The sequence below is a fragment of the Canis aureus genome, chromosome 11, assembly GCF_053574225.1.
Source record: "Canis aureus isolate CA01 chromosome 11, VMU_Caureus_v.1.0, whole genome shotgun sequence".
Lineage (NCBI taxonomy): Eukaryota > Metazoa > Chordata > Mammalia > Carnivora > Canidae > Canis > Canis aureus.
In genome coordinates this window covers 32,049,393-32,074,871 of record NC_135621.1, presented here as the reverse complement: position 1 = coordinate 32,074,871, position 25,479 = coordinate 32,049,393, and the positions used below count along the sequence as shown (strand labels likewise).

Here is a 25,479-nt window from a genome sequence, read left to right as displayed (position 1 = left end):
CAAAGAAATACACAGAGGGACAAAGGCCATGTGACAATAGAGGCAAGGATCTGAGTGATGCCACTCTGAGAAAAGGAACAGCAGAGATTGCTGGCAACTTCCAGAAGCCAGCAACAGGCCCCTCCCCAGAACCTTTGGAGAGAGCAGGCTCTGCTGACACCTTGATTTTGGTCTTCTAGCCTTCAGAATCCTGAGAGAGTACATCTCTGTTGTTTTAAGCTATCTAGTTTGTCACAATTTGTTAGAGTAGCCACAGGAAACGAATACACCTTCCCTCATGCACAGCCTCTCTCTCCAGCTTCTTCAGAAACACCTCACTGCCTCCCGTGCACAAATTGGTACACCTTCCTGGAAATCTAAGCTCCTCTTTGGGATCACTCATCACAGTTTGTAATTATTTATTTGTGTGATATTTTCAGTGATGTTCGTCTCCCCTACTATACTGTAAACACTATTATGCCAGGGAATCTTATTGAAGTCACTTCTGAATCATCAATGTTTATGGTGATGGGGGCAGGGGGCCTCCATGAACGTTGTATTAACTAAATAATTACCAGTAGATTCCACATAAAAGTAAGTAACTGTAACATTCATTTTAAAAGTACCAAAAGAATGGAAGAGAAAAGAGGTACCAGGAGTAGAAGAGAGAGAGAACCAGATGGGGTGGAATCAATAGGGAATGTTGGGATTTGAGTTGTATCTGCAATGGATTCCAACAGAGGAAACCCCTAAAGTCTGCTGCTTCAAACCAGCAGCTCTTCAGACTCTCTTGATTGTGATGCACGGTGAGGCATATATCTTACATCATGGGCCACTACATGGACTCATACATGGGTGCCATACATGAGCATTTTAATGAGGCAATTCTTACTCCCATGATGTGAGATGTCACCCTATATTTCCTATTCTCCTCCACTCTGTGCCATGCTATTTAACTGTCTTCCTTGTCTGTCCCCTTCCTCCTCCTCCCCTTTATCTCCTTCTGCTTCCATTTCTCCTCTTCTCCTTCCTCTGCTGCTGCTCATGGACAAAACCCATTAAATTCACTTCACAATCAACCAACAGGCTGTGCTAGTACATTCCAGACTGTAAGTGCCACTAGGGCAGGGCTCTCAGCTCTTGTTCATAGCTCTTTCTCCAGAACCCAATACATCCTCTGACACATATTTGGCACCTGGTGACACTTTGTTGAATAAGTGAATAAATAAATGTATCGAGAGTTACGTTTTGTAGAATACCCTGACAAGTTCTCCCTTGTCACATCTGAACCTGTAAGACCACTCCTATCTTTTTGGGGACCCTTTTAAAATCTACTATCTTCAAAGCTAAGGAAAGCAGATTGTATTTTATTAGTACAGCCCTCCCATCCATGCCATTAACCACTCAGTTGGCTCTATGAGCTAAAATGCAAATCTACTCGTTTAATTCCTCCATTTAAAACCCTTCTGTCTGTTTCTTTGCCTCTGTAATTCACATTCATCTGACACATAACAACATGTGTGAAGGCAGACACTGTTTACAGGCTCACATTTCCAGCCTTACCTTGCTTTTTTTTTCTTTAATCCTCTTAATTCAGCTACCCCATACAGTTATGATTCCCCTTCATATATATTGCCTCTCCCTAAGCTGTCCCTTCCACTGGGAATTCTTTGAAAGCCCTTTCCCTATCCCACTTGGTCGAAGTAGAAGCTCCTATACATTCTTATAGGTCAACTTCAAAGTGGACGCAGCCCCCTGGCCAATGCCATCAGATGCATATAACTCCTTATAGATAGTGCACAATTTGAACCCAGATATGTCATTTCTTATATCACTTTTTAGTTGTGTTTTGCTACTGTTTTCTCTCTGGTCCCTGAGCTCCTCGAGGACAGAAAAGAATGGAACATTATTAATCTTCATCTTGTATCTCTGGCACTGAGCACCCAGTAAGTGTTGAAGAAAAATAGGAGAATAGGAAGGAAGATGAGGGGAGGGCTCACATAAAGGTCCTCCACTTGCTTATCACTGCCCTGTCCTGTGTCCATTGCTATTAAGTTCTATCCCCTTTATTGCTTACTCCAGCTTCTGAAAAATGAAATGATTATTAGGTTTTTATAACAATTTATCAGTTGGTGTGTTTTCACAGAGTTAGACCTCCAGCAGATGTCTGCTTCATTGAAATTCCTACTGGTACAAGATCTTAATTCTTTGCAGATTTTGAGACCTATATAGAAAAAGCATCATCTGTTATTTTGAGCCTGAAAATCTCTAACCCCTTAACCCTTTTTTCCCATTGAAATGATACTTTAATAATTTGAATTTTTATCAGATGAAGTTTTTCAAGAACATTACATTCTTATTCTCAAAACAGACGCATTGTGTCCTCCCTTTCTTTGGTTTCTAAATACTTGTCCTCTGTATGGAGCTCTTTTTTTCTCCTTTCCTTTCTCTCTTCCCCACCCCGGCACCTCTTCAATTCACTTGCTCCTGCTCATTCTTTGTGTCTTGGTTTGGCCAAATGACCTTTTCCAGAGTCCTGCAAGACCTCATCTGTTCCTTCTCCCTTTTAACTTCACTGAAAATCTGCCTTTTGTCAAGTCATTTATTCAATCACTATTTACTGAAGGTCTGTTTTATGTAATAAGAACAGTAAACAAGGGCAGCCCTGGTGGCTCAGCGGTTTAGCGCCGCCTGCAGCCCAGGGTGTGATCCTGGAGACCCGGGCTTGAGTCCTACATCGGGCTCCCTGCTTGGAGCCTGTTTCTCCCTCTGCCTGTCTTTGCCTCTCTCTCTCTCTCTCTCTCTCTCTCTGTCTCATGAATAAATAAATAAAATCTTAAAAAAAAAAACAGTAAACAAGACCCTTTAGGAAGGTGAAGACGTGGCCAAATTATAAATAAACAATAGCCCACGGTGATATGGTCCAACCTTGGAATGGAGATGGGGGAGGGAGGACTTCCCAGAAATGTGGCAACCAAGGTAAGACACTGATCAGAAAAGAATAGCCTGTCACATAACAGGTCCTGTGAGCACGTTTTGTTCTCTTACAAAATGTGAAAGTTGTGTTCTTGAGAAAACACAACTTTGGTCAGGAAATCATGTTACAATAACAATCGTTTCTTTTAGGAAGGAAAGAATTCAGAGTGGAGAATTTCAGACTCAAAATAACAAAGCTGTTTTTCTTCCAAAAATTCCAGAGTTAAAGGTGTTTTTAATAGCTCAAAGTTGGTCTTGTTTTTGCAAGCTAAAAAGAATAAGTTGGCTTTAAAAAATGTTTCAAAACCAAACTACAATGCAGCTGTGTTTGCCCTGCAATGCACAGGTAGTCTCACTTGTGATCCTTGACCATGATCTGAACAGTTTTACGTGTAACATATACCTAACTAAACTGGGAGGCCAAAGATCACAAGAGTTAAAAAACAACAACAACAACACACACACACAAAAAAAATACCTACAAGAAAACACAAAAAACCAACAACAAGAGAAGTTTAGCAATGATTATATCTTACATGCATTTCTAACTCTCAGTTGTGTTATAACCAATAGAGATCTATGTAAGACAAGTTATGTATTCAATTAATGAATGAATTTATGGCTTTATGCCAGCGCGCACCTTGCAGATGCCTGTTGAATGAGTTCACTATGACAGAACCTTTGCTTCAACTTGAGCGTTTAAACTTCTTCACTGTGGGGTGCCTGGGTGGCTCAATGTTTGAGCATCTGTCATCAGCTCAGGTCATGATCCCGGGGTCCCAGGATGGAGTCCAGCATCGAGCCTCTGCAGGAAGCCTGCCTCTCCCTCTGCCTCTCTCTGTGTCTCTCATGAATAAATAAATACAATCTTTAAAAATAAATAAATAAACTTCTCCACTGCAGGTGTCATTATAATGGATAGAACAAGTCCATGTTTTTAGACTTCTTTTGTTAAAACAAGTTGCATCCCTCTATTTCATATTTGGGCATAAATACCATCCTGAATCCTGTAACTGCTGAAGGCCAAGGTCCCCCTCTGGCCCAGACAAACTTGGACACCCCATTCTTCCTTGCTATGGATCCCACAGCTCACTCTGTCCCTGGGAATCCCCTCCCTCCAAACCCAGTTGATCTCTTTGTTTCTCTCCTAGAATTTGCCATTTATGAATTTTACTATTACTCATTATGGAAAATAGAAGAATCCCTTATGGAGGAATATTACAAGCATCAGAATTTCCCAGGTCTCAGAGCCATGGCTCCCAGTGCCCAATCTTTCTGCCAAGAATCTTTAGAATCCACACTGAGTTTCTGACCTCCCTGTTAGCATCTCAGGACATACCCAGCTCACTTTCTTTTCTCTTCACTGCATGTGGTCCTGGATATGCTGTCAAGATGGGTCCACAAGTATGAACTAGTGTACATTGAAGTGTTTACTCTTAATGAGCTCATTGGAGTTTCTGTGAGCAGACTGGGAGACACAGGTAGCCTCTCACAGATTTACAGTCAGCAGATATTTACTGAGCACAAGCCATGCACCAGGTCAGGCCCTGAACATCCACGAAATCACTCTTGCTTTTCTTTGTTTGATTTCATTCCATGGTCACACAGGACATCAGTAGCATTCCAAATGCTCCCTCACTAGATAACTTTTCCTTTGGTGAATGGAAAACTTAGGAGGGAAGAGCACATTCTCATTCATCCCTAATGCTGCCTTCTACTCTCCACCCTCCTTGCCCTAAGGTAGGGTGTATGACATATCTAATCAGTGAGTTTGGGAGGACCCACTTGGCCTATATGGCAGATCTGCTCACCTGTAAGGATTCTAGTCAGTTCTTAGCCAAGTTTAGCCAAGCCAAACTTCCTCATGATGGAAGGTTGCATTTTTCCAGAGTTCTTTATGACTGATGGCGTAAGTAGAATTCATTTAGGGAAGCCACATGTCTTAATGGGCTCAGACCAACCTAACAAGAAACCACAGTCTGGATGGCTAAAATGTCACAGCTGGTGGAGGCTGCAAGTCTGAGATCAGGCTACCAGCATGGCCAGGCTCTGATGAGAGCTCTCTTCTGGCTCGCTGGTTGGCCACCTTCTCCCATGTCCTCACATGGCAGGGTCTGGGGTTCTCCTTATAAGGGCATTATCTTCATCATGGGCTTATCTAGTTATCTCCCAAAGGCATCATCTCCAAATACCACCACACTGGGGGGTAGGGCTACCACACAGGAATTGGGGGGGGGAGGACACATTTCAGTCCATGGCACCACATGACTAAAAAACCTTAAGCCATATTGTCCACCCAGCTCCAATTAGTAACAAAGGGACTTCTGGATGTTCTTCCTTCTGGCTTAGCTGTTCACATTGGATCAGTTCCTAACTCTGACAGAGAATAGGACTTTATTTATTGAGCTCTCTTAAATGCCAACTGACCTACTCCTTGTGGAAGGAGATGGAGAGAATTCTATAGAGTTGCTACATGCCTCCAGATCAGTGCTTCCCAAATGGGGTGCCATGGATCATCATTATGTTTTGTTTTATAAAATATTAAAAGGGGGACACCTGGGTGGCTCAGGCCTTCAGCTCAGGGTGTGATACCGGGATCCAGGATCGAGTCCCACGTCGGGGTCCTTGTGGGAAGCCTGCTTCTCCCTCTGCCTGTGTCTCTGCCTCTCTCTCTGTGCCTCTCATAAATAAATAAAATCCTTTTAAAAAATTAAGAGGTTTAGTGAGGGGAAAAAAAACATATTCTGTGGTCAAAGAAGTTGTGGGACACTTCTCTCTAATCCCCTTTGAAAGACCACACATGTAATATGAGTTGCCCTTCCCCAAAGAAACTTGAGAGTATAACCTGGGGATTCCCACTCCTCCTTCATCACAAAATCCTTTTTACCTGAACAACAATTAACCTCATGCAGAACTGAAGCTCCTATATTTGGGGATAGCTGTTCTAGATGGTACCCTTCATCCTCCATGGTCTCCTGACACACCTTTTTATCTGGGTCCTTCCTACATCCCTCTCAAATTTCAGTTGAAAGCCTCCTTGATCAGGGGAGAAGTTCACTTTTAACAAGACCCTTTCTTCCCAGTAGCCTCTAGCGGTAGCAAGCTCATTATTCTGGCTTCTCAACACACAGTCTAGAAGGCCATGACTCATTTCTTTGAATTTCTACCAGGTTCACTCCACACACCTTCCTTTCTCCTCTAAATGACCATCCTTCTGTGGGAGGAAGAAGAAATGTCAATACCTGCATCTTGAGGGCCTTCAGTCTTCTTTCCCAGGCATCAAACTATTAATACCCAGGCAAGTTTCAAGCTGCTTAGGGCTGGATCAATTTCACCCACACAGCCTGGAGGAAGTGGGAAGTGATGCTGGGTCTGACACATCTGGGCAGATGGGCAGTCGGCACAGGAGTCAGCTCTCCTCCAGATCAGGCATGTCGGGTCTGCATGCAGACACCCTGTGCAGCTCAGCAGACTTCCAGATCACCCCTGGAGTCACAAGCCTCCTTCAACCTGTTTCCAAGCATGAGCTGCAGCAGCTCTTTTAGAAGACACAGCTTTCCCCAGACCTGCCAGCCTGCCCACCTCAAAGCCTTTCCCTTCCCTTATTCCTCCACACTGCCTTCTTCCTCTGGCCAGCCTCATGACAGTGGTTTTAATCCCTCCTCTGCCTCTCTGAATCCTTTTTTTGTTTTTTTTTTGTTTTTTTTTACTGCTTTGTTGGAATATGTCTCCCACCCATTCAGGAACTGCTTTATCCTCTCTAATAAGAAGGAGCCCAGAGAGAAATCCCTATGGACCTTTCACCTTCTCCCCAGCAGGGCACCCAATTTACTTTTATAGAACCTGTAATTGATGAGAGCCTGCAGGCAGAAAGACAAACATAACTTATTCTCTGCAGGTCACTGGAGCTCTGTCCACACCTCCTGGGCAGCAAGATAAATGACAATCTTTTGTGGCACCTTCTAAAACTCCCACACTCTTAACTGCTAAGCAAATTCTGATTGTTCATCCTCTTTGCCACAGAGACCTTAGCACAGTGGACACATGATTTTGAAACAACCTGACCAACCTCCATCTGCCTCCTACTTACCAGCCCCGTCTCATCTACTAATAACAGTATTTCTTGAACTATTTGGTACTTTATAAGCTGTCACAACTTTTTTTGCATTGATGGAATGCCAATAACGGCTCATGCATTATTAAGTGCAATTGTTTGTCTTCGCTTGGGGTTGTGTTCTGAGTTTTTGTTTGATTCACACAGTTTGAGGGCCATGAGACTCCACAATTGGTTCAAGGTTTCCTTCTTTTTGCCATAGATCTACAGGGAATACGTTGGAATCATGGAAATATTAACTATGCAATACAATTTGAATATTACCATAAAAGTGTGTTGAAATGATAGGAAATACGCATAACAAAGATGATATTAATGTGGTGGTCAATTGGTATGGTTTTTACATACTATAATACATTGTAAAGATAGTTTATCACATAACAATTAAGGCAATTACATAAATATATTTAGCTTCCTGAGTAAAAAGGCAGTCATAGATAGTCTTAACCCTAGAAAAAGCAAATTTTTTATTGGCTTGCTAAGTTGCTGGGGCCAATATTACACAGGAGTGGTTGGTGGTAGGGCACTCTCCTGAAGGAAATTAACAATTACCTTGCCAGTCATCCTGGAGAAGCAGTTAATCTGGGGTCAAGAAATAGACTGGTTTTGGAATAGGGAAGAAAGAGACTCCCTCCTCTCTGAGGCTGGGAGCAGTGGCGATATGTGGGAAGAGTTGGAGTGGTTCAGGTAGCTGAGGTGAGATATCTTAGGATATGCAGAGATAACTAAGCATAAGTGGCACCACTGAACATTCTGATTTTGCAGGAGCTCTCAAATTGGTGGCAGTATCAGTACCAGGGGCATAGTGAAATTCTAGTTCCTAAAATAGCAGCTGTAAGACTTCCTGTTTCAAGGGGAAGATTGGATTTCTTGCTCCAGAGTAGCCATCTGAGCACACAAGGTTGATACTGTGGACATGAGGAAAGCAGTGCCTTGTCACCTGGGCCAGGGAGGAGTCACCAAGGTCTGTTCCATTGAACCAACAGAAAGTAGCTATTTTTCATAAGAACCAACAACAGGAGGGACAGCAAATTGAAACAAGAAAATTGGAATATGGGGGCCAGAAAAATGTACCCTTCCATGTAAGGATTACAATTCCACAAGAAAAGAAAATCCTCAGAAATTATGAAAGAGGGGCACTTTGATGTGAAATCATCTCCAGCAAGTAGGATAGTGGGTGCTCCTTCTATAATATCGTTGTAAAGGAAGCATGAGTCAAGGCTGCTGTTATCAGCAGGTGAGATCAATAACCAAGATTTTACAGTTAGACATCCATAACCAGCCAATCGAATGAGCTGAACCTGGTAAGACAAGAGCAGAAACTCACTGGGTTCTTTCACACCACTTTCCCTTTGAACCCCTCTCTTGACTCATTCCTCCTTGTCTGTGGTGAAATCTCAGGAAGGTCTCTTAGTTTTATAACTATGTTGTTGAACAAGTAGCCTTTGCCCCAGTACTAAAAAAAAATAAAATAAAATAAAGTCCAGTGAAATGTTGAAACTCCAAACTTTAGACAATTTAAAATCTTTCTCTGCCCCCTGTTCATGTCAATCTTAGTCAGGGAAGCAGAGATGTAAAAGGAAAGTATAGTGTATAGTGTCTTTTCTGTGTATTTTCTCTCTTAATGCTACCTTCTCCACCCACCAGCTACCACCTGAGACTCCTGCAGGTGTGAGAAATTCTGATAAGCCCTGTTTCTGTTTCATGTTGGAACCTTACGGATAAGATTGTTGTCCAGAAGTGGCTCTTCCTGTCTCCCAGTGACTTTGTCGGTTCTTCATAAACTCTCTGGGTCACTGGATCTTCTCAGTCACTGTTCCCTTGGTGACTTTCTCCTAGGATCCCTGGTCTTTTCTGGCCCACTCCCCTATTCTACTTCCCTCTCCACACCTGCAGATGGCCTTCTTAGGGAGAGTCTGTCTTGTGATTTGATGCCACATGCCCTTCCTAGAGGTCCACATTTGAATCTCCAGAAATATGCATGCATTCTTGGACCACAAAACCCTAGAAGTCAGACCCTTCCCAGAGCAGCTGTTCTTGCTCTCAGGCCAGCTGGAGAAGTGTCTACCTCAGCTCTCATTTCCTGAATTTTTGAATGTGAGTCAGATGCCAGGCTCTGAACCCCTCAACTCCAGGGAACACATGTCAAGTTCTTGAAATGTCTTTCTGAAGCTTTCCTTGCTTGGCTGGAGTTGTGGGGGAAGCACCCCCGCTCTACTGGTGAAGAGGGGAGCAGGGACTCACAGGTCCCTGGCAGCTCTTACTCTGACCAGTGTTTACTTTTTAATCTCTCCGAAGTCCTTTATCCACCCTCACCTCTCCTATTACTGAAGCTAGAAGGGGTTTGCGGAAGCAGTATAAGCAGTGATGTGTTCACATCCTGGGAAGCACACTTTTCAGCATGTAGGAGCCCCACAGACCATTAGGTTGTTCTTGACCTTTGAGGACTCTGAAAAAATAGGAAGCACCTAATTTAGTATTCTTTTATGTAGATTTTAGAACAAATCATAGTTCCATCATCTATTTGTGAATGTGTGGCTATAAATCGCATTAACATCTCACAGAACTCAATTTGCAAAACCTGGGCTAAGAACTTTCTGATTAATTTGCACAGATAGAATCAGCCCAGCTTCCTTCTGAGAACAACACTTACTCAGAGTCTTAACGCTGAACGATCCAAAACACCTACCATGTTTCACTGCGATCAAACTTTAGGCGCAAAGTTGCCACTGTATTTGGCGTGTCTTCATAGCACAGGAGATTGGATTTGAATCGTTCCGCTCTATTTGGAACCAAAAAGCACAATTACACAACAATTGTTCTGGGCTTCTAAATGATGTCAGAGGGTGAGGAACATGTAAAACACAATTGTCTCATTTAGATAAATTACTTAGGACCCCAACCTCACCATTATAAGGCTGATCAACTTACTCACCAGCTTCATATTCTGAGATGCCATTGTTCTTTCTAACAACTCCATAAGGATTGAAAAAGATGCCTCCTCTGGGCAAATAAATGTGAAAGAAGTGGGACCCTGAGCAAGTGCACCTCTATGCCATGGCCAGGTGTGGTCTGAATTTCAGCCCCAGGTGCCCCCAGAGCCCTGGACAAACTCTGCAATTTCAAGTGATAACCCTAAACCTATTTTAAATAAAGTAAATATTTACACTACCCATGTGATGCATACTCTTTAAAATATTATTTCTAATGTATATTAAAATTAACTCCATTTTCCACATCCCAAAGGCCTGTAGGATATTATATTTCCTGAGCATATTTTAAGGGGTTATGATCATACTGTATAGATGGCATTGTACAGTTCTTTCCTAATATAACATAACGTAAGCTCTTTACACATTCTACAAATCTCTATCAATCTCACTTTAAATGGTTCATCCATAGATATCAATCAGAAACACCATCAAATCTTAGAGAACTCAGAAAACATCCAAAGATAGCTGGAAATAAAAAGCTCCAGGGACGATCTTTCTGAAGAAGATTAAGAGAGAAACATAGAGACAGATGGAAATTTTGAGACCCAGATTTTGGCAGGCCCTTTCCAGGGGTCAGGGTACAAGTCTTGAAGGGACTTCAGAACAGCTCAAGAATCTGGTGCTCACTGGGGTCCAGGGCTCTCTCTACTTGAAGAAAGCTGGATCAAACAGTGCCTCACTGGGCCAACTCACGCCAGCTTCCCAAAGCCAAAGATACAAACTATTTAGCCAAATATGTTGCTTTAAAGTCAAGTGAAAGTCAAGTCTTAAAAATAGTCAAAGGCATTCTGCAAGTCTAACTAGTCCTCTCTGAAATGTTCTGATGGACACTGAGTGAGTAGCATCAGCCTATGTTTGGCAGACAGGAAGTGAAATAACTCACTTATGAGTTTCTAGTCACTGGAGGTCCAGGTTTGATGGCTCTTAGGGGACCAGAGTGGAAGTTCAGAGATAGACTTGGGTAGCTGTTATTTGCAGAAGGTTGTGTTTAAACTTTTCAGCCCTTTCATCAGAGAAGGTCCTCATCCACCATGCTCTCTCCCTCTTTCTCTCCTTTTTCTGTAAGAGGGCAAACTTTGGCCAGCTTCCCTTTTAAGGAAAATTCAGGATTGTACATCCTATACTTGAGCTCTCTAACTCATTGAATGAACTCTGATCAGTCACATAAATCCTTCTGGACTCTGGCAGTGACTTGTTATAGTTGAAGTTTCCTTAGCTTTTTGTCTCTATGAAAAGGATGATCCTGTTAGATTTCAGGTCACAATTCACGCATTTCATTCACTAAGTGTTTGCTGAACATCCTTTGTGAAATACAAAACAAGTTTTATAATAAAAACTATACTAAATAATTCATGAGCATAAACTTAAATTGTGTATATTTTCTGAATAGAAAAAGAAAGAAAAGTTGTTCATGAAAATTGTGGCCCCAAAGTGAAACAGATGGTTCACACAAAAGGATAGAGTTTGGAGAAGAGACTATTTATAAAAGCCTGTGCAGAAAGGGAAACCCACAAGGGACAATGAAGCACCCTGGGGCCAGCAACAGTGAAAATTTTTACCTCCCCTACACCAACGAGGCAAGGGAAGAAGCTCCTATTAGAACTGAAGAGAGCTGTGGTTGTTAGAGATTATGGCCTCCCTGAAACTGTGGTTTTCATTAGAAGAAAGCACCCATTCCCAAACTGTAACCCAGAAGGAACACAAGGAGGTAAATACTCAAAGCCTTTGTCTCCTTCCTCTTCCAGTCTTCTGTAAATGACTCTGACTGAATCCCGCAGGAACCCAACAACCCTTAGAATCCAGTCTCTCAGGGAACAGAAGAGCCATGGAAGTGTAGGGAGTGCAGCTGGGAGAGCAAATGAAGAGCATCCAACACAATCCAACTCAATGCCTTTGTCCATTTGCATTCACTTTTATTGTTTGGATGGAAAATACCTGTCCTTAACAGGTGGGACACACAAAATTTTTCCAGGTATTGTATCATCACCTAATAATGCCAATTCAGTCAGTCATTCCCACCTTAAACCTAAAATATTAACACCAAGAGGGCTCTTTGTATAAGGTAGTGGGGCAGGAGAGGAAGAAGACAAGGGAATAATTAATTCACCCAAAATTTAGCTGTTACAGTCCACACTTCTGTAACTAGTCACAATGCATGGATTGATAACCATAGCTTCCTTCTATCACGTCAAAATTACTATCTACAAAACATCTCTTGATCTTTCTACCTGGTGGAATGATGAAACCGTCACTTTTTTAGATTCTGAGTAATTGATCACCTTTCTTTATTGAACAGGACCAGCTTTCTACTGATCAAGACTATTGGGCAAGGAAGTACTAAGAAGGACCCAGAAAACTTCCTTGGCTCCCAGATTGGTCTTCAATTTAGTCCTTCTGGGTGATAGGGCATAATGGATAGAAGCTTATTGCTTCAAATCCTTTATCATAAAATGAGTGACCAAAATGGTCCCCAGTGACCTCTGCCTCCTGGAGTTCACACCCTTGTGTAAACCCCTCCCCCTAAGTGTGTGAGTGTGGGCTAGACTTTGGAGATTTGATTCTAATCTATGGAATTATATTCCTGACTAATCTCACAAGGCACACTGAGATTATTAAGGATTTGATCTCTTTCCCTGTCTCCCTCCCTCCATTTTTCTCACTTTTGGCATACTTGTTCTGATAAAACATGCTGATGTGCTGTGAGGGACCCTATGGAGATGATCTGAGGGTAGCCTCCAGTCCACAGCCGAGGAACTGAGGAATGAAAGCCCTCAGTCCAACAGCTATTGCACAACTAAATTCTGCTGACAACCATGTGAGTAAACTTAAAAGCAGATCCTTCTCCAGCTGAGCCTTCAGATGAGATATAACCCTGACAGATGCGTTGACTGTAACCTTATGAGAGACCTGAAAGTCTAAGATTCAGTTAATAAATTGCCTGTTGTTTTAAGTCACTAAGGTTCAGGATGATTTTCTACGTAGCAATAGATAAATAATACAACAGATGGTATACTGTGGGCTATCACCAGGATGGATAAGACAGCACACAATATTCTCATTGGTGATCAGGATTCAATCTTTACAGTGACACTTTTTGTGCCTGTTGATTGAGTAGCATAAGGAGTCCAAAATGTCTAGGAAAATTCTCAACTTCAAATTTAACAGAACCATGGCTGTGTTTTCTGGTAGTAGCATTCTTCCCTTGGGCACAAGGACCTCTAAACACTCTAAGGGTAAAGTTGTTGGGAAAGGAAGCAAAAATTCCTTAAGTACACTTTCACCTCTATTCTTTTGTAGAAAGGGAGACTACACAATATACAGGCAGCTGATTTAAGGCACAAACTACACCTAAGAAATTCTCACTTCCTAGAGTATTGTCTTTCAACTGGCACCATAAGTGTTTCAACAAGCATTCCCTCAGTTTATCAAATCATCTTCTCTTCCGTGATGGAAATAAATGGATGTAAGTGTAGTGGTGTTCTTCTTTCATCATAAAATAAATTTCTTTGTCAGAGGCAGAGGCAGTAAGTGTGGGACACCATGGCAATAGATAAAACCTTCATAAGTCAATGACTGGTGGTGCGGACAGAAGCACTGCAAGCCAAGAAGGTTAGTTTATATTTATACTATATCTACCTACCTACCGACACATACACACATACACACACACACACACACACACACACATTCTCTTGTATATAAATTGCTACTTCATCCACAAGAAAAGAAATCTAATGGAATCTATCTGCATTAAGGTAGATGACTTATTCTCCAAAGAAAAGTGCCAAATCAGAAGCTCAGCAATGGTTTCTGTTTCAGAGTGGAAGTAACCAACTAAGCCTACATAAGAGGAAGATGAAGGTTCTCCACTTGGGGTCTTACAAGTTCAAAGTCAAGGTGTTGCCTGGGCTGGGCTCTTCTATGGAAGTTATGGGGAAGAATCCAGTTCTAAACTCATTCAAAGTATTGGCAAGATTCAGTTCTTTGCCATTTGAGGGAAAGATGCTAGAGGATGCTATTGAATCCATGTTCCATTACCCAATCCAGTAGGCAGTTACCGTCGTTCTCTGTCATTTATGTCAATACATCAATCTCAAAACATAAATGAATGTCCCTCATTGACAGATTTCTTCTGATATAATCATATATATTGTAATCTCTCTGATCTATTACTCTTAGAATCAACACCCATAATCTCTAGACTTTTGTTGAAAAAAGTCAGCAAGATACTGCAAATCTAGCAGGTCATATAGATCTGGTGAAGATGACTGCAAACACTTTGCTGTTTGTATTAGTTTGCTGAGTAATAATCCACCCTAAAACTTAAACTACAATAATAGTCTCCCTCCCTTTGGAACAGGTGTTGTACTTCTCTGAATAGGACTCTGTCACCTCAAGCCTGGAGGCAATGAGATTGTGCACGCAGGTCCTGAGAATTCAACAGTTCCTAGGATGAAGGAATTATGGCTAGAAAGTCTTCTCCACAGACAGGGACAACAAGGAACGTTCAAGGAGAGCTCTCAGTTGCAATTCTTTCCAGCCAAAATCCTCATCCCATATCTTAGGGCCTCATTCTGTCCTCTAGTCCCTTGCTTTAGCATAAGATATGTGGCAGCCATAGCCCTTATAATCTGGCCCTGAGTTTGACCACCAGAAGCTATTCATGGACATAAGAGACTCATTCAAAGTGACCATAGGGGCTTTCTAATTTTACCCCCATGCCTTCTCAAGGACATTCAAGTCTTACAATTTGTCCTTTTCTCTGTATACTCTCTCTAGTGCCACCAGATGCAACCTGCCCACATGACATCTCTGAAATCTCTATTGTTGCCATAGTGACTATGTATATCAGTCCTTCAATCTCCCCAAGTCTTGGTCTCCACCAGCACTCTCTCCCATGTTGTCACCAGCAATAATTTGAGTAATTGACACCAACACATGCCACAGATAACCAGTGTCTCATTCTGATAGCAAGGAAATTGTCAGAGGACTCATCAGATATGTGAGCAAACCAATTCCTGAATATTATTTGACGAGTTCTGGCACAATTGCTGTATGAACCAGGGTCCTGGCTAAGACTTTCAGGAAGGAACCATTTACAAATGCGTGCACAGACCTAAGGAGCAACAGTAAGAGAGGGTGAAGCACCTGGGGTCATCCACAGCAGGTAGCTGTAACCCATCTTAGGTCTAGAAGGGACATGGGATGGTGAGAGCCATCCCCTGAGAGAGGCCTGGCCCATTAGAGCTGGCACTTTCAGGACAGGAGCACAGCATTCTTAAACAAAGACCTGGTGGGGAGGAACCCGGGGAACTGGACACCCCAACCTCTCCCTCCTCATCCTGCTCATCTCCTGCCAGCCTCTCCCATTGACCAAAACCACCAGGAAGCCCAGGGCAAAGAATCCAGGCAGATGCTCTTTATAGAAGTCCACTTTCTGGGTGCAAAGCAAGTGTGGGCAGCAGATCTGGAGAGGCACACAGAAAATTCCCAGCACCATGACCCAGCTCCAGACCATATGTTCTCCACACAAAACCTGACCGTCGCTTCACTCTGATTGAGGTCCTGCTTCCTGCTCTCTCCATATGTTCTGAATCTGCCCAGAATACAAACATAACATGATCCCGTGTGGGTCACTGGTTGTTGATGGCAAGACTCTTACTTATATTGTCCTTGCTATATTGTCTCCCCTTTCTTGACTCTGGTGTCCTTTTAAAAAGAATTTCCATTCCCAACTCATTTTGTTTCACTTACCCTCCTGAACTGCCATCCTGATGCTTGTTAGCTATTCTTGAATGTACATATAGCTTTGTAAATATGTAATTTTGTTGTATGAGCATTGGTGTCTTTAACTTGCAGGAATGGCATTGCATGAATAGGGTTCATTACATTCCTTACCTTTTTTTTTTCCTTACCTTTTTCATTCTATATTTATCAGACCCATTTGTGTTGCTATGTATATAACCAGTTGGCCTCTTCTAACTCCTGCTAATTAACATTCTCTAGCTAGCATCCATTCATTACTTGTAGCCATTCCCTCCAGCAATGGATCCTAAGGAGGCGTCTACCTCCCAGACACTGCAAACAACACTACCATGAACACCCTTTCACCTATGTCCTCAGGGACAGGCATGAAAAATACTCAGAGCTGCATATTCAGAATTGGTGTCCCGGGTCAGAAAGACTCTCACTTTTGGATCTCCTGAATGTGAGTTCTAGCTCTCTCTTTAAATGTGGCTCAATTGTTTATGATCCTTCCATTCGATCCAGATTTTCTTATTATGAACTGTTTTAGTACCGGCTTCTTAGTTACGATTGTAGCATGGAAATGAAGGACAGCAATGAAAGAGACCTAAGCTGGCCCAGCTCCTTGTTTTCTAAGTGAGGGAAGTGGAGGCTGGAAATGTGACTTCTAATTCATTGAATTTTCTTTTTCGTTTGACTGCAAGTAACTTCAATGAGTAACCTATTTCTGATGTGCCAAGCACCAGAGAGAAGAGCTATGGGACCCTGGCAGCAATGTGGCAAGGCTGGCATCTCTAAACTCATCTCACAGACATGATAATGGAGGGACAGAGAGACACAGACTGCCTATGACACCAGAGTTGATGAAGACAAAAGTTGTGCTTTCTGACTCCAAGTTGCCCACATTTGCCTGCAACACGCCGCCCTGCAAGCATAAGAAATGGTCGCGGTCCCTCTGTTAAAGGTAAACTGAGACAAACAAAGGGAGATGGTGAGAAATCCAGGTGTGTCTTGTTGCACTTTAGCATGTATCCCCCAAATAAATTGAGTACCTGAGTGAGACCTTTTGACCTCATCCAATAGCTATAATTGGACTGCTGACACCTCTGCCTTTCTAAAAGTATGTTTTTTGAAAGTTAAATTTATTTGGTAATAAGGAAAAGGTTCTCAATATAAAAGATTTAGGAAAGCATTAATCTTTTCTAGGAGAGCATGATCCTAGATCAAATTATCACTCATAATAGCTACTATAAATTGAGCTTTTTACCCTGTCCCAGGCATTGTAAGGCTAAGTACTCACAACTACATTATTCTTCACCCTGTGACTTGCTGGACAAATGAACACAGATCCCCTCTGCTCCTACTGACCCTACAATTCAGATTATGGGCATCAATAGGATATCACCCTGGGTTCTGGGGCCTTTGCCAGTGCTGCCTTCACCTCGGTAGATGAGCTCTCAATAAAACAATTCCATGGTTCTTATTTGCTTCCTGCTCCCTGTGTATAAATTCTTTCCCAGAAGAAAGGAGAGATCACTGTAGAAGAGTGGAACCCTCCCACCCTGAGCCCCTGATACTTGTAACCACCCATACGCATCATTTGTAAGCAAGAGATAAGGTAGCAGGCTGGGAGATGGTAAGTGACACTTCCAAGTGGTGGAAAGGAGTATCCAGCTGTTCTGCGAGTCATTCTAACGTGTTAGTGTTGGCCCATTGGGAAATGCAAGCATTTTGAGGGGAGAGAGGGGAACGGCTTCTATCTAAAAGACAAAATCATAATACCTGGCACCACTGTTGGGAAATGTTGGTGTGGAATTTTGACTGCTAGGTTACAGGTTTGCTTACACTGATACTTGCTTGTACATAGAATTTACCCATGCTGTAGTTCCTTGGAATGCTCTCCTAGTTTTCCTGATTAAACCCTGCTACTCCGAGTCTGCTTTGCATCAACAGTAGGAGAACTTGAGCTCTAATGCCCAGCCACTCAGTCTGCACAGGGCACATTCTTACCCATGAGGGCACAGCAGACCAAGCTCAGGCCCAAGGCCTAGAGCCCTCTCCCATACTCTTTGACACTCCTGGTACACCAATTTCTTTTCAGATCCTCCAGACTCGCCCATTCTTCTCCCTCTCCCTTTATAAGTCAGCAAGCTCTTGCATAGACATCAGCAATTCTTATCAAATCTTAAATGAGATGAGGCTTGTAGATTTTATTTTTTCGAAACACCCACCTGAAGTGGGGAAGCTATCCCCTGCACACCAGCAGTGGGTCCCTGGCTTTACCTGGAGAAGGTCTCACTCCTGCCTTGTCCTTTTTGCAGTTGCCTCTAGGGAAGTGCCTGCCTGGTTTTAAGCTGGAATCACCCTTCTGCATCTCCTCTGCTTTGTGCATCACAGCTCCAGAGACTGCCCAGACCAAGGCACTCCTCCTGCCTCCTGCCAACTGTCCAGCAGTGCCAGACGGTCACCGCGGCTTGCCTTCTTCTGATAAACAGCCCCATCTCCTTCTTGTGTGTCCTTTCATAAGTAAAGTCAAGTCAAAGGGTTTTTGATCTGTGGGATATTTTCCCCTTTACCCTAAGGCCTCCTTGTGGAATGAAGGATTCTGAACTCTAAAGGCACCTCACGAATTTGTACAAGTATTTAGAGTGTGGTTAGGGGCTAAGAGCTTCTTTCATTGTCCCTCAAAAAAGACCAGGTAAGTAATCTCATATTCCTCTCACCCTTTATGTGCTGTGGACTCCAGAGTGACAGGCACAGAATGACCATGAGGTGGGAAGAAGCTCCATGCCCCCCAATGCACACACACAGGAAGGCTCTGGGGTTTGCCTGGGCAGGGGTTTGAGATCCCCATCAGTACTACATTAAAAAACAATAAAACCTTTCATGTCAAAGAAGCCAGTCCAGGCAAAACCGCCCTGCAGAGGGCAGAGATGTGCAGAAATGCCAGGGGTGACACGCAGGAACTGAGTCTGAGCAGGGCAGGTTTCTGAGTCTCCTGCCACAGGATGAGGAGCTGCTCCTGCCAGGGAATTAGTTGCTTCATTAGTTACGGCCAGGCTCAGCCCAGGGAGTTAATTGTGGCCCTGTGCTTTCAGAAAGCAACCTGGGCACCACAAGCTGTAGTCACAGACAAGACATGTTCCTGGTAGCCGGGCCGGTGTCCTCCCTTCTCTCCAGCCAGACAGAGGGGCCTCACATCACTTCAGAGAGAAAGAGAGCTTGATTTGCTTGGGAACTTCCGTCTTGGGTCCTCAAAAAGCAGAGGGTTTATTTTCCCAAAGGAAAATTAACAGAGGACAATTTCCTTGTGTGTGTGTGTGTGTGTGTGTGTGTGTGTGTAGATGACGAAATGATTTAACCAAGGGAAGTATGTGAATGGTATGGAATAATGCCTGGAGAAGGTCACACATTTGCCCTGGAGTCAAGGAAGGCTGCATGTTATTTTGCTTGGAGCTCATCTGGCCTCTCCAGATTGGATAGCTCCAGGCTCCCGAGGCATGGTTGAACTATACAAATCTGATTTCATTTAAAATTGTGTATAGGGATCCCTGGGTGGGTTTAGCATCTGCCTTTGACCCAGAGCGTGATCCTGGAGTCCCAGGATCGAGTCCTGCATCAGGCTCCCTGCATGGAGCCTGCTTCTCCTTCTGCCTGTGTCTCTGCTTCTCTCTCTGTGTGTGTCTCTCATGACTAAATAAATAAAATCTTTAAAAAACTAAAATAAAAAAATAAAATTGTGTACAAATGAATGTATTTATAAAATAATAATTAGTTCTGCAATTCTTGGAAAAGAAATGTGTGTATACATATATGGAAATATATATAAAGAAAAATATATATTTATATAGGCATATGTATTTTATATATATCAAATCCAATATCACATCATACGTGTGTGTGTGTGTGTGTGTGTGTGTGTGTGCATATAGCCCTTCTGGAAGAAGCCCAGGGATAGATGTTATGTAGAGTTTTCAATCCACAATGTCAGTAGCAGAAATGGCAGTTCCTCCTCCCCAAACCATCAGCTTGCATCTGATAAGACCAGCCAGTCACCAATATTATTCTGTAAGGGCCCTTGTCAACTGGCTTATCATAATCCAGTTTTTGGGGTGTGGTACCCTTTTGCGCTTGCTCTACACTGGAGCTAGGGCCCCCAAATGATCTTTTCTAAAGCTGTCTGTAAAATCTTCAAACAAGTGCAAAGTTGAACAGATCTGACTGCCCAGCTGGATGCTTCTATCACATGCCTTCCTTCTCTGGAGCTCATTGGGATCCCCAATAGGGAGCAGACCACAGCACCTGCCCATACCATCCCTCACCTACTTGCACTTTAGAACCAGCCCCCACCTCACCCCTCCACCTGCTAGTCCCATTCTCAGGAGGCTTCAGAGAAGTCAAAAATAGCTTCTCATCAGAAAAATTTCAGGCCCTTGCTTGAACATAAAAACCTTTGAGAATGGCCTTTTCAGCTTCAAAGCCACCGTGGTGGGCAAAGCTTCAAAGATAGGGCAGTGTTCACCTTTGATGGTCTGGGTCTTTAAAGCAGTGGTCTTAACCTTTTTCTAGGTCACAGAACCCTCTGGAAACCTAGTAAAAAGCTATGGAGTTACATGCCATTAAAATCAACAAGTTTAATGGAAAAGTTGCCTGCTGTTGCCATGGGCTTGTAGGCAACACCCTGAACACCACCCACAGACCCCACACACAATAAGGATTCTTACTCTGAAATCATGGCCAAGATGTCTACATGAAGGTATCTTTTCCAAGTCTTGTCTGAAGGACCAGAGTGAGCATCTATCTCTCTGATCTCATTTCTCAGTATTTTTACTTTTCCCAATTTCTCAGAGCTGTACTCCATCCATCCATCCATCCATCCATCCATCCATCCATTCAACCAACTATCCATCCATCCAGTGCTGACATTCAGTAAGTGCATATGATGTGGGTGGTATTTTTTATGGTCAGCATCTACTCTGATTGGTAGGGGCCTATGTCTCAGGCTTATTTTGAACATAACTCCTACATTTGTCATTCAGCTGTCCATCTATGCATCCTTCCATCTAACCATCTATCCACTGCCATTCAGTCATTGCAAAAGAAATTTCTATGTTCCAGAAACCATTCAAGGCAGTAGGAAGACAGTAGAAAACAAGGCAAGATTCCTGCCTTCCTGTCATTTGCAGTTGAATGAAGAGAGGGACAAACAAATAACAGTTACAAGACAATGGGAAAAATATGCTAGAGAAAGAGCAGAACACTTTGAGAGCATGTAGAGGGGAACTTTGTCCAGATTTGGGGCCAGGGGTTAAGGAATGCCTTCTGAAGAAAAATATGTATTGTTGAGAATAAAGGATGAGAGTTACCCTCAATATAGGGCAGGAGGAACAGCAGATGAAAGAATATAAAGCTGTCCAGAGGCCTGAGCTTTATCCTGAAGGCAATAGAGAGTCACTACAGGGTTTTAAGCAGAATAAATAATGATCTGATTTAAGGTTCCTGAAGATCACTCCAGCTCTCCAGAAGAGAAGATGCATTGGAGGAATCAAGACAAGGCACGAAGCCAGAGAAAGGTGTTGCAATGTCCCGAATGGTGGCCTAGATTTTTTTTTTTTTTTTTATTGGTGTTCAATTTACTAACATACAGAATAACACCCAGTGCCCGTCACCCATTCACTCCCACCCCCCGCCCTCCTCCCCTTCTACCACCCCTAGTTCGTTTCCCAGAGTTAGCAGTCTTTATGTTCTGTCTCCCTTTCTGATATTTCCCACACATTTCTTCTCCCTTCCCTTATTTTCCCTTTCACTATTATTTATATTCCCCAAATGAATGAGAACATATAATGTTTGTCCTTCTCCGACTGACTTACTTCACTCAGCATAATACCCTCCAGTTCCATCCACGTTGAAGCAAATGGTGGGTATTTGTCATTTCTAATAGCTGAGTAATATTCCATTGTATACATAAACCACATCTTCTTTATCCATTCATCTTTCGTTGGACACCGAGGCTCCTTCCACAGTTTGGCTATCGTGGGGTGGCCTAGATTTGATAATAGCAGCAGGGTTGGAAGAAAGTGGTGGGGCCTTTGGTGAGACATAGAGGGTAGGTTGGGATGGGTAGGTAAGGTTGGGATGACTTGCTAAATTAGAGGGTTGGCTAGGGGAGAAGGAAAATAAGGATAATGCTTTGGTTTTGAGTTTCAGCCATGAGGTGGCTGCATGTGCTGCTTATAGGAATGATGAGGAAGAGTGCAATTTGGCAGGATTATACAATAAAGGCAGCTTTGGACATGTTGGGTTTTAGTTGCTGGCAAGACACTCAAGCAGAGGTGTCTAGCAGCCAGTTGGGCTTAAGATGCAAGAAAGGTCCACCTGGCAATACAGAATTGTCACTAGAGTATATGTGATCTTTAAAGCCTAAAGTAGAGTGTGCAGAGCAGAGATTTTTCAGAAGGGAAATGTTGTAATCCCCTTCAGGGGACATTTTGGAAATGTATGCAAGTACTTTTAAACTGTCACTGTGATTGGGGACACTGGTCGGCTTTTATTGGGTGGGGCTCAGGCATGTTAAATGTCCTACAAAGCTGGAGACATTCCTACGTAAAGAATCCTTCATCTTGCATGACTCTCTTGCTGTTTATAATGACCTGTGTTTAGACACTAATTCCAAATAAGCAAAAAGCAATTTTTTGCATTGCTTTAATACACATTGATTTTTATATACATTGAATTTAATATACATTGATTTTCTAGGAATGTAACTATAGGGTAAGATAAGGAAAGATTTTTCCATAAAGACTGCTCCCATATTTGTATGTCCAGGCCAGACTTCTCCCCTGAAATTCTGCCTTGACTGTCATCTGCACGATCAACATCTCCACTTGGATGTCTAACAAGTAGAACAAACCAAAATTAAGCAAGACTGGACTGCTGGTCTTTCACCTGACTTAACACCTGCTCCACTCACTCTTACCCATCACCATGGGGAGGGACTTCAAGTTGCTTCTCCCACACCTTCAACTCATCCTTGACGCCTCTTTTTTCTCACTGACATCCAGTTCATCAGGAAATCCTGGTGGCTCTACTGTTGAAATACCTCCAGTAATTGACTATTGCCCATCTCCATCCCATTATCTCTGGCACTTGGTTTATTGCAATTACACTCACCTGGGCTCCCACTCTCATTCTTCCACTTGTATTCACCAGCAATAGAGTGATCCCATTATAACCTAAGTTGGACTACATCCCTCTTCTGCTCCAACCCCTTCAATAGCTTCCCATTTTGCTCAGAGAAAAAGCTAAAGTCTTGACAACAAACTATAAGACCTCTCAGATTCCTCTCCTGGACCCTGCTCTCTTGTCTCATCTCTCTCCCCACCCCCACTCACTCCTTCCAGCCTCAGTGGCCCCCTTGTTGTTTCTTAACATAACCTGCAGAGCATAATCTCATATTTCAGTCTCGACATTGGCTGTTCCTTCTGCCTACAGCACTATTCCCTCAATTATTTAAACAGCTAACTCCCACATCTTCAAGGTTGGGCTTAGATCTCAACTTTTCAGGGATACCTGAGTGGTTCAGCAGTTGAGTGTCTGTCTTCTGCTCAGAGTGTGATCCTAGGGTCCCAGGGTCCAGGGATGGAGGCCCGCATCGGGATCTCTACAGAGAGCCTTCTTCTCCCTCTGCCTGTGTCTCTGCCTCTCTGTGTGTCTCTCATGAATAAATAAATAAAATCTTTTTTAAAAAAAAGATCTCAACTCTACAGTAAGGTCCACACTATCATTTTTAAAATAGCAATTCACTTTTAGCCAGCACCTCTGAGCCCACTTCCCATATTCCCCATAGTCCTCCTCACCTTCTAACATATATATCATATCATTTGCTTCTTAGGTTTACACTGGATACATGTCCATCCTACGACATGTAACTTATTTTTGTTCACTTTTAATTCCCAAGTGTCTTGAATAAAACCTGGAGAATAATAAGTGCTCAATAATAATAATAATAATAATAATAATAATATTTAATAATAATAATAATAATAATAATAAATATGTATTGATCATGTCTCCTGCACATTTCTTAACTGGATTTTTTTTGTTTTTTGGTTATTGAGTTTGATAAGTTATTTATAGATTTTGGATACCAGCTCTTTGCTAGAGGGTAATTATTCTAAGCAAAATAAGTCAGTCAGAGAAAGACAAATACTGTATGATCTCACTCATATATGGAATTTAAGGAACAAAACAGATGAAGATAGGGGAAGGGAAGAAAAATAAAATAAGATGAAAACTGAGAGGGAGGCAAACCATAAGAGATGCTGAATTCTAGGGCACAAACTGAGGGTTGCTGGAGGAGAAGTGGGTGAGGGGATTAGGTAACTGGGTGATGGGCATTAAGGAGGGCACATGAGGTAATGAGCACTGGGTATAATACACCATTGATGAATCACTAAATTCTACCTCTGAAACTAATATAACTCAATCAATCAATCAATCAATCAATAAAGAATGAATGAATGAATGAATGGTGGTAAAAATCAGCTCTTTATCATCATGTATTCCTCTCAAACTACTGATTCTGGTTTAAATTCCACAAGAGCTTTCCTTCTTGATATTCAACATCTAGCATTCAGAACCAAAAAAACAAAAATGAACTCACTGTCTCAGAATAGTAATGACAACAACAAAAGCTTTGTCTTTCAAGATTGTTGTCTCTTCTAGTTCAGATCCACCCAAAACCTTGCCTATGTCATTGGTGTCAGACCATGATTGTGATAAAGTTGGGGAATGAGATTGAGGTACTTCAAGGTGAGTGGAAGATATCACAGTAAATAACCCTCACCTGATATCTCAAATTACTATCTGTATCTTTGAGCCACTCTGGTCTTTGGGACATTCTTTGGTTAAGTTATAATCTTACTTTCTCTGAACTTCATTGCTTATCCTTGGTTCCACTTTCTGGAAACTAAAAGGACAGGACTCCACCTTCTTGCATATGGAGGTCTTAGAGAGATTTGAGGACTGGGCTAAGTCCTCAGCCTTTGCTTCCCCTGTCATTGTCCTAGCATCTGGTCTTCTCATTTAAACATCTCCAGGCCCTTTATCTTCCTCCTATGACATGAGCTTAAGTCATATTAATGTCCTCATAATATCCTCTGCATGGGCTCAAATTTGTCTCTGTCCCTCTGCAGCACAGGCCCCGTGATTGGACACAATTATTTGAGTTGTTATGTAGCAGGTGCATGGTTGAGCAGGAGAAGTCGTACCCGACATTTTAGTTATCTATTTCTGCAGCCACTTCACAAATGTCCAGAAGCTCAAATGTTATCCTAAAGGCAACAGAGGGTGACTGAGGGGTTTTAAGCAAGAGAATAATGAGCAGAATTGAGTTTCACTAAGATCACTCCTGCTCTTCAGAGAAGAGAATGGACTGGAAGATTCAAAACCAAAGGCAGAAAATCAGTTAGTAAGCTGTTACAGTGTTCCAGATGGTGGCTGGCTCATTTGGAACGTCTGGCCCTTAAATTCTTTTAACACATGTTTTGTGAAGCTAGATTACCTCTGTCTTAGGCTTTTGAACTCAGATTTCAGTCTCCTTATTCAGGGTTTGGGTGACAAGGACCCTCATTACCTTTTACTTAAACCTTTAGTCACTCATTTGAGTGAAGA

The 25,479-nt window shown here is 42.5% G+C and overlaps 1 long non-coding RNA gene across 8 annotated transcripts in view; it reads right to left on the bottom strand.

The window, feature by feature from the left end:
- LOC144323813 (uncharacterized) overlaps positions 1-24,874 on the bottom strand; it is a 71,765-nt gene extending 46,891 nt beyond the window's left edge. For 2 of the 8 annotated variants that reach the window (XR_013389146.1, XR_013389147.1), the window contains exons 1-5: positions 24,653-24,874; positions 23,664-23,779; positions 23,377-23,520; positions 9,759-9,851; positions 9,386-9,518 (exon numbers count right to left, since the gene is read on the bottom strand). This is a non-coding gene — a long non-coding RNA (uncharacterized LOC144323813). The remainder of the gene's footprint in view (positions 1-9,385; positions 9,519-9,758; positions 9,852-23,376; positions 23,521-23,663; positions 23,780-24,652) is intronic. The other 6 variants (XR_013389150.1, XR_013389149.1, XR_013389148.1 and 3 more) reach the window with 6 other exon arrangements.
- Between the last annotated feature and the right edge of the window lie 605 nt (positions 24,875-25,479).